The sequence below is a fragment of the Liolophura sinensis genome, chromosome 1, assembly GCF_032854445.1.
Source record: "Liolophura sinensis isolate JHLJ2023 chromosome 1, CUHK_Ljap_v2, whole genome shotgun sequence".
NCBI lineage: Eukaryota > Metazoa > Mollusca > Polyplacophora > Chitonida > Chitonidae > Liolophura > Liolophura sinensis.
Genome location: NC_088295.1, coordinates 75,668,507 through 75,677,397, shown reverse-complemented (window position 1 = coordinate 75,677,397; position 8,891 = coordinate 75,668,507). Strand labels below are relative to the sequence as shown.

The 8,891-nt window shown below is 38.8% G+C and overlaps 1 long non-coding RNA gene across 1 annotated transcript in view; it reads left to right on the top strand.

Annotated features, from left to right (window-relative positions):
- Positions 1–248: 248 nt before the first annotated feature.
- LOC135461444 (uncharacterized) overlaps positions 249–8,891 on the top strand; it is a 28,496-nt gene continuing 19,853 nt past the window's right edge. Inside the window, exon 1 of the long non-coding RNA XR_010443358.1 lies at positions 249–2,269. This is a non-coding gene — a long non-coding RNA (uncharacterized LOC135461444). The remainder of the gene's footprint in view (positions 2,270–8,891) is intronic.

The window sequence follows — 8,891 nt, the reverse complement described above, 5'->3', positions numbered from 1 at the left end:
GAAAGTTAGTATTTGGTAATTAATTTAGTACATTTGGCATTTGCTAATAGCATCGCTTTAATTAACCCATATTAGAGCTGTGATATGTTGTAATTTTCTCTGTGCAAAGGTCTGTGTGCTTGAAAGAGCCGCACACTGTGATTGTGCGAATGGTGGTATCTTCGGTCAGTCAGTATAAAAACTGTTTCTGACACTATGTGTTCACACCAAGTTGGGGCCAGTCCAGCCTTCCGGTCGACTAAAGGGACACTGAGCTTCTGAATTTAGAATACACCCTACAACAACATCAACTGTGATTGTGGATCTAAACTTCCGCGCTGACCTCGAGGGAATTGCAGTTGTGGCGAGTGAATCATAGTCATTCGCGATGGGACATTGCTATACTTGAGGGACATTTAAATGGCATGGACGTCACAGACTGTCTGAAAGGATTTGTAGTCTTTTTTAACCCGACCGGTTGCTCGTTTGATAGGAATTGGTTTTCCTTCGGGCAAACCTGTGGAAGAATGTCCCATTGACATGGTTCCGGAAACGGTAAAGTATTAATTTATAGAGGACAATTACAAGAGCGAAGTCCACCTTGGAATGGCCCACCCGTTACAGTCAGGGCCTTACATGAGGTGACCTACTAAATGAAGCAACTAGGAATACGGGCTTATGTCCCGGAGAAAACTCCGCCCCAGCAACCTATCAATGGACCCCGTATTTAGATGATTACTGTCAGGCAAATGAAAGGCTCTGCTTGACATTGGGAAATCTGGGACATTTTATATCAGTTCAAGACAGGAAATATCTGAACTCATGATGACTGAACCTGTTGCCTTACAATATTAAATCTGCTTTTACAGTTTGACTGAGCAAAACTTTGTTACGGATGAACTTGGAATTTGAGAGTTCTCAATGTATTTATGTGATGTTATCGGTGTAATCTGTAGTGTGCATAGGTCGAGGTATAGCAAAATACTTACTGGTGCAGTCAGGAGAGATTATCCTGACAGGGTGGCATTATGAGATAGATAACACCACGTATTTCTGAAACGCGGATATAACAGCGTACCCTTGTATCAGTCTAGATTTCAATCAAGCCATGGATTACCATTGACTAAAAAAGTGTAAAAACAATGGTTTGATGCTATTTATTTGTCGGAAAACAGATTTTACAAACGTTCATACATACGCTGGGACAAGCTCTTTAACTCGACGGATTAATGGAACAAACGCTTTCACTTTTTCACATCATACTATATATGTCTGGTAGCATCTACTTATTTTATTATCATATTCAGTGTGTTGAAAACCAAACGGGTTATGGAAAAAGCCAAGCATCAAAACAAAATCCCTATCTCGATAGCATTCCACTAAAACTGTTGCAATCATTGGACAATGTCTGAAGATGGCTAAACCAGTTTAGAAGCATACGAATGAAACTAACAGAGTTGAAAGTGATCATTTTGTTTAAACGGTCTGTGGTTGTAGTGTAAATCGGGGTTTGAAATGATTTTACCGCTTCATTAAAACTGAATCCAACCAGTTTTGGGAGTTGGCCACTAGTAGTTCGTATGGCAGTACTTTTCGTCAGAGATAAAACCAGCGATAAGCCATCTAGATCGACACACCTGACGTTCAATGAAGGCATTATCGACTTGGGAAGGGTGCTCGCTGATCAAGCACAAGCCTTCATCGATTACATACTACAGCCACTGTAGAGAGAGGAGCATTTAGCTTGGCTGTTAAACACGTTGACATACCCAAGTTGTTGTTCGATAGGCAACCCGACACGCAAGCGTGCTCCACTGTCACGCCCAGACGTCCGCTCAGAATACGCCCGGGTTCTTTTCAAACAGAGGGACCAGCTAGCAACACCGTACCAACCCTCTGATCTCAGGAACTTTTACAGCCATTCCTCGCATCCACCTGCCTTCTAACGTCCAAACTTTTTTGGGGAAATACCCTGAGGATCATCAACTAAAAGATTTTGGAAGAAGATAACGGTTTACGGAATTTCGTATTGTAAAGAAACTTTTTTTTGCTCGGGGAGACATTTTGTATTCTGAGATCTCTTACTCTCCCTAAATTAGCCATGGCATTATACTCCTGAATGATCTATCCCACGGAACCATTCAACCATTGACCTAAAAAAGAAACTAGCACTAAGCGGTAGAAGGGAGACGTAGACGGCCCAAAGCAGGAGGAATCGCTCTTCTTTTTACCTTCCGTGAAACTCCGTATCTTACCTCTTCAAGGATGACGACCTCTAAAATTTGCATAGGTGAGTACAGATACCTATTTTGTTCTCGTGTTTTGCAACTACCAGATAAAAAGCTCTTTTATCCAAATCTTCACTTTTCTTGTAACGTTGTGTGAGTTTATATAGTTAGCTGAACTTGTTTTAAAGTGTATACGACGCATCTAAACATTCGTCCCTGAAATGGTTCTCGTTGTGGTCAGGATTTCGTGAAGCTTTACGCTTTCATCTTGTTCCTTTAGCCTTTCCAGGCTTCGCACATGTTTACACGTCATCAGATCACTACCCCTACGTTATGCGCTCGATGCGGTAAAGATTGACATTAGCTCGCCGCCTTGGTGGGTCAGGTTTTTATGAGATTTGACATAATGTAACTTATGGACCCGTGATTTCATATCGTTTCCTGGAGGCAAAAAGTAACTTGAGTAAAAAAAAAGTATGTGTCTGCCAAATGAACTTGTTCGGTCAACACCCCCTAGCTTCTGGCCTGGTCTATATCTGAGATTGTTTGTTCTCAGCAAACACAGCCATGTGTGAAATGATCACATCTTAAAACAACTTTCCTCACGTCCTGGCTTCCTTATTGAAGTACGGCCTTTGCCCTATTGACAACATGAGTTTGAGCATATACTTTCTTGTAAACGACAATTCACGACAGATAACACAAAACTGGGGAGAAAAGTGCGTTTCTGCGGGTAAACGTTTTATTAACAACTGATGTCAGTGTAAGACAACTGCGTTATAAATAGGTAGTTTTAATTAGGTATTAAGTCTTTATACTGATATTATCTCTGTATATGCAGAGAAATGTAATTTCTGAATGGTCGTCTTTAGCATGTGTATTTTCCTTTACTCCTCAGAATAGATAAAATAGAGGCGTATAAAATAATAACTGATGCACACCATCAGGCAATCATCTTCCAGTTGCATTCAAATAAGATTTATTTTCCTTCCTTTGCTTTACCATGTATGTGAAAGACAACTTCTTTGCGATAGAAGAATAAATGGAGCTGAATAATTATTCTGCCTGCGTCCAACAAGGGCGATCAAAAAACTGTATTCAGCGTCCATATTCTCTGATTTTTCAAGAGCTGCAGTTAAGAATCGGACCGATGTAATTCTATAGTGGCAGGTGAAGAAGCATATCCTGTTTTTCCACTTCCATTGAATTTGCTACTCAGTGGGTTTCCGGATCTGTGGAGACTCACGGATCAACATTAACATTCATTTACGTTTTCGTCTTTCTTTTCATCTCTGGCTGCATCCTAAGTTTATGAGACTAAAACACGGCGTGTTTCCACGTAAAGTTTCCACGTACGGTATTGAGTTGTTGGTAAGAGAGTAATTGACTGCAGTGGTTGTATAGATATTGTTTGGGGGGTTACTTTTAATTTTTGCATTAGAAAGTTGCATTTGTGTGGTGTTTAAAATATTTCAAGTAAATAGCCTAGATAATGCAAGGTTCACAGTCAGAGGGGCCAACTAATCAGGTAGTACACCATCTAAGTATACACAGAATTGGACGAACGATTCTGAACCCTTATTTTACAGGGAAATGTTTAAATTGTCAACCTTATCTTCGAATTACACTGCTAAAAGGTGTAAGAAAAAGGTGCAATTTACAGTACTCTTATTTTTCATGATTTGCTCATTTACCGTTTACACATAAGGTCTTGGATAGCCTATTGTTGAGAACCAGCTTTTACATTTGTTGACGGCGTTCCCAAAAGAGCTATTTTTTCATTTCCTGCAATACTGCGCTTTGTTTAACAACGTCTATAACAAAGACCCTGTCCCTAAGCAGTTGACAGCTCTATAATGCAACGGCAATGCGACAATAATGCCATTTTAGTCGGATACGGTTTCCATCAGTGCAATATCAATGTTATCTTAAGTACATCAGTCGTATACAGCCAAAATATTGACACGTGTCTTTTGTGCCATTGTAACAGAAGGAACCGTCCACGTAATTTATGATGATAGCGGAGAAAGATCTTTACACTTAAATCAGTGGAAATGACTATAGGATGAAGTGTGTTATTTTTACCTGAGAATGACGATTTGTATTGATTATTCGACTTGTGAAATGGAATTGTGGTCAGAAAAATTCAAGAGAAACGCCACGAAGCTGAAACAAATGGATTCGTACGCTTTGATCTGGTATCGCATTACCCATCGTCGGAGCCGTTCCAATGGAAGAAAACAATACACCTTTGGCAAACCGTATCAATAAACTAAGCGCATACGATTTCTCTAAATCTTTATGCAACGTTCACACTAGCAGGGATCTGATGTCCGCACGGATATACGTGCTAGATGTGCTATCATGTCTAATCGACACTCTGATGGCGTGCATTGAAGCGTCACGGCAGCACGGTGTCCGCGGGTGTCGCCTATCTGAAATGACCACTCGGTGTTGGTTGGGGAAATTGCATTCCTCATTAAGTTTGCTCCTAACTGTCATACTTCTTTCCTGGTAGAGAGAAGAGCAACAGTCAATGTTGTTGCGCTATTTGATTTATTACCGCCCAGAGGCAAGCTATGATTCCCACATTGTCCTTGACTTAGAAGGTTATGAATCACGCTAAATGCATTATAAAACGCGTGTTACGGCAGGAATTTTCTCAAAATTGATTGATTCCCTGTACTTTCAACCTTTCATTATAGAGGCAATAACGTCGATTTTTGGCGAAAACTCCATGCTTGCTAATTAAATCAAATTTTCTATATTTCCCAACAATAACTCAAATTATTTTCTTTTAATAAAAATATCGTTTTCGCACCTGTACTCTATATAGTGTTGAAATGATTCTGAAATTTGCATAAGTTATACATTTTAGTAACTGTATTACAGTTTTTGAGCAGTAAGTTTGTAAAAAAAATTAATTATTTTGGGCTATTCTACAATAATAGCAAATTTCCCTTGACCGATTTTATGCCTTGTAGAAGGGAAATGGTGTTCATTGCGAAGAGCCTCAATCTCAAAGAAAAACCAATACATTCTACCGATTCATAATCTGTTAACTAGATTGTACATGCCACAAATGAAAATTTCAATTTCAGTCGTGTGTTCGATTAACTGGAGCGATTGTTGATCTTCTGCACTTCTCTGTGAGCGGAAAGTGAAATGTCCGTTGTGACTATAACATAAAAGAAATACATTGCTGAGAAGTGTTTCCGTGATTTGCAGGCTAGCAATAAACTATAAATACACTTTTTTTAAAAGGTGAGGTTCACTCTCTCAGGTCGAAAAATTTGAATTCACTGAAGCACAGCGGTCACTTCCAATTCTGCTTTAAACAAATTTTAATCCCGTGTCATCTTACTAACAGATCAATGAGATCCAGATGTGAATTGCTTAAAGGCTTTCACACGATATTGGTAAGGATGGCTATTGGAACATTACACATCAAGAGCAGATATTTTTAACATCAGCTGACCAACGCCGCACCATATCAATCCTAAACAAACTTATTCATTTATTTATTTGATTTGTGTTTTACGCCGATGTAAAGAATATTTCACTTACTCGACGGCGTCCATCAGTATGGTGGGAGGAAACCCACGAACGAGTGGAGAGCCAGCATGAATACTCGTTGACGTTTAATGTGAGAAACGAACGCATCGAACTTAATTATTACTAATATATAAGCCACACAAGGCTACTTAATTCACTTCCAAAGGGTATCCGTGACCAAGGGATTAGCACGCCAGCACGGCGCAATGACCCACCTGCGGATGGTCGTGGGTTTCCCTTCGGGCTCTGTCCGGCTTTCCTGCCACCATAATGCTTGCCACAGTCGATTAAGTGAAATATTCCTGAGAACGGCGTTTAACATCAATCAAATAAAATTAAATAAATCAAATTTACTTCGCCTTAAGTCCCTGTTCACAGCTTTTTGAATTGTTACAGTGAAAAAATATACCTTCACAAAAGCATTTTATAGCTATGAAACTCCGAGAAACTAGTCATTCCAGTTATTCATTCTTTCCCGATACTACCTTGACACTTTCTTCAGGCTATATCTCAACCACATTTCTTTGTTCAATGTCGTACTCATGACTACACTCATACCATATATACATACAAAACTCCGGCCACCTAAAGGGACATCTTCTTACAAGGATATTTTTATTCGAATATACTATTGAAACAATACTTTTCCACGAAATATATAGCAAACCGTCAATAGCATGAAGTGATGTTTTACATGTAGTAGCCATTTATAAATGCACAGTCAAACCTGTCCAGTAATCAAACTGGACATTCACAAAATTTTATCGACATGTCTCAATTTATTTATTTTATATTTGACTGAATGTTGTGTAACATATTGACTTGTAAACCATATTGGTGGAAAACAAATTTGTCTTAACCGAATATTAGCGCTGGCTTCCCACATTGTGGTCGACCAGTTATTGTTACCAAGGCTACGCAAAGAGTGACAGTGGAGTCAACTTCAAATTCTCAAGACTACTGTGCTAACATGATTTATGTTTAACTGAAATGCAGGAATTGTTAATATTCTCAGTGATGTTATTTCTAAAAGGTTTTGGGAAAGGTTCCCATCAAGCCTGTTAACATCACCCTGTGAATAAACCAGAAAATCTATTTTAAACACGAATATACAGAGGGTATATATGAGAAAGGTTCTCATGATGTCTGTCACATACCCAAAACCAGACATTTTCAACAAATCGAGATAATGAAAAATCTGATTTTGGTAAAGGCTACAGACGTCTAGTGTTACGGTACTGATTATCAGGAATTAAGCATTATCATCCAAAATTGTACTAGCACAGTGTCAAGAAATGTAATTATCTCACAAATTAAACGTGAGTCTGATGACGTAACTTTCAGACGTCATCATCTGATGACGTAACTTTCAGACGTCATCATTTGATGACGAATACCCGACTATACCAAGAACAATTCGGTGCACCCTGGGCACTCCGGTTTGCTCCAGGCACTCTAGTCACCCCCCCCCCCCCCCCCAAAAAAAAACCCCCCGGACTTATAATAGTGAAATCTTCTTGAGCAAGGCGTCACACAGCTACTAAGCAAATAACCCAAATGTTTGGCAACATAAATCACACCATCGAGGCATCATCAAAGTACTTCCTGTGTGAAGATGTTCTGACTCGGTTTGGAGTGACATGGATATATTAAGTATAATTGTTATATAAATCATAGTTTAAGGCAAAGACTGGCAAAGGATGCCAGGGACTATTTTTTGCAGGCATGCCCATATGTTTCAAATGTAAAAATCTAGGCAAATCATTAATGGATATTCAGCTAAGGGCCAGCAGCAAAAGCCTGACGCTATATGATTAACATCAAACGTCCCTTTTCCATTGCATCATAATGAGGTCATATTGAAGACAGCACAACGTTACAGTAAAAACTTATACATCATAAATATTGTAGACGTTGGTCTGCTATCGATTTTTGATGTAACAATGGTTCGAGATCCCGCTTTTAAAACTAGGGCCACCTCATGAAATATATGCTGCCTCCACATTTCATGTTAATTTTTATATTATTTACATATTTATACGAAACATACGTGATGACGGAAAAGGAATGATTTCATTCACGTTTATGCTTTTCCAAACACAACAGAGTAGACATTTCTTTGTTTTCCACTCTTTTGCTCACGTTTCATGTTGTGTAACGAAGGTATACCGTTTAAGCTTGGCGGAACTATGGCATACAGTTTAAATGTTGTGTAACGAAGGTATACCCTTTCAGCCTGGAGTAACTATGGCATACAGTTTAAATGTTGTGTAACGAAGGTATACCCTTTCAGCCTGGAGTAACTATGGCATACAGTTTAAATGTTGTGTAACTAAGGTATACTGTTTAAGCCCGGCGTGACTACGGCATACAGTTTAAATGTTGTGTAACTACGGCATACACTTTAAATGTAGATTATCTATGGCATACATTGTATATATTTATTCCTCTGTGTCTGGGAAACATGTTCGTAAACTGTTCGTAAATTATCCTCTACTCAGTTTTAATTATGTCATTAATAATGTCAAAAATCTGGGCACGGTTGAATTGTTTAGGGTGGTGTATATTTTATCCTGCACATCCTAAGAGTTTTGTTGCATCTGATGACGAATGACTAACGTCACATCTTTACTTAAATTACACCCCCACATCTACACGTGCCCTTCTAAATAAAGAGAAACAAGACAAAATTATCTGGCTGATTTCACCCAGTCGTATCACTTTATTATACTCTGGTCCAAACTTTCGTTTGTTTCTCGTTGGAGGCTACAACAAACGAAATTGTTTCACTCTCGTCTCACTTAATAAACTTGATGCTAATGGGTCATTCGTTGGAGATCTTTAATGTATTACCGCATAAACGGGATGATTCATTAGGCATCCAGGAGGCCAGGTCCATTTCCATTGAGTTGATGTGATTCTTTATTAAATGTGATGACAACAAAGCTTTTGAGTAATTCTTGAGCAGTATTGTCAGATATATTGCTATTCACACCACTGCATTTTTCACCAATATCTGCTTAAGCCATGGTGCTAGGAAAGTAAAAGTTGCTACTTTGTAAGCATGTGCATAGCCAGTTTATGGAATAAGCTCCAAACTGAAGCAAATAGACATGGAGCTATAAGGTT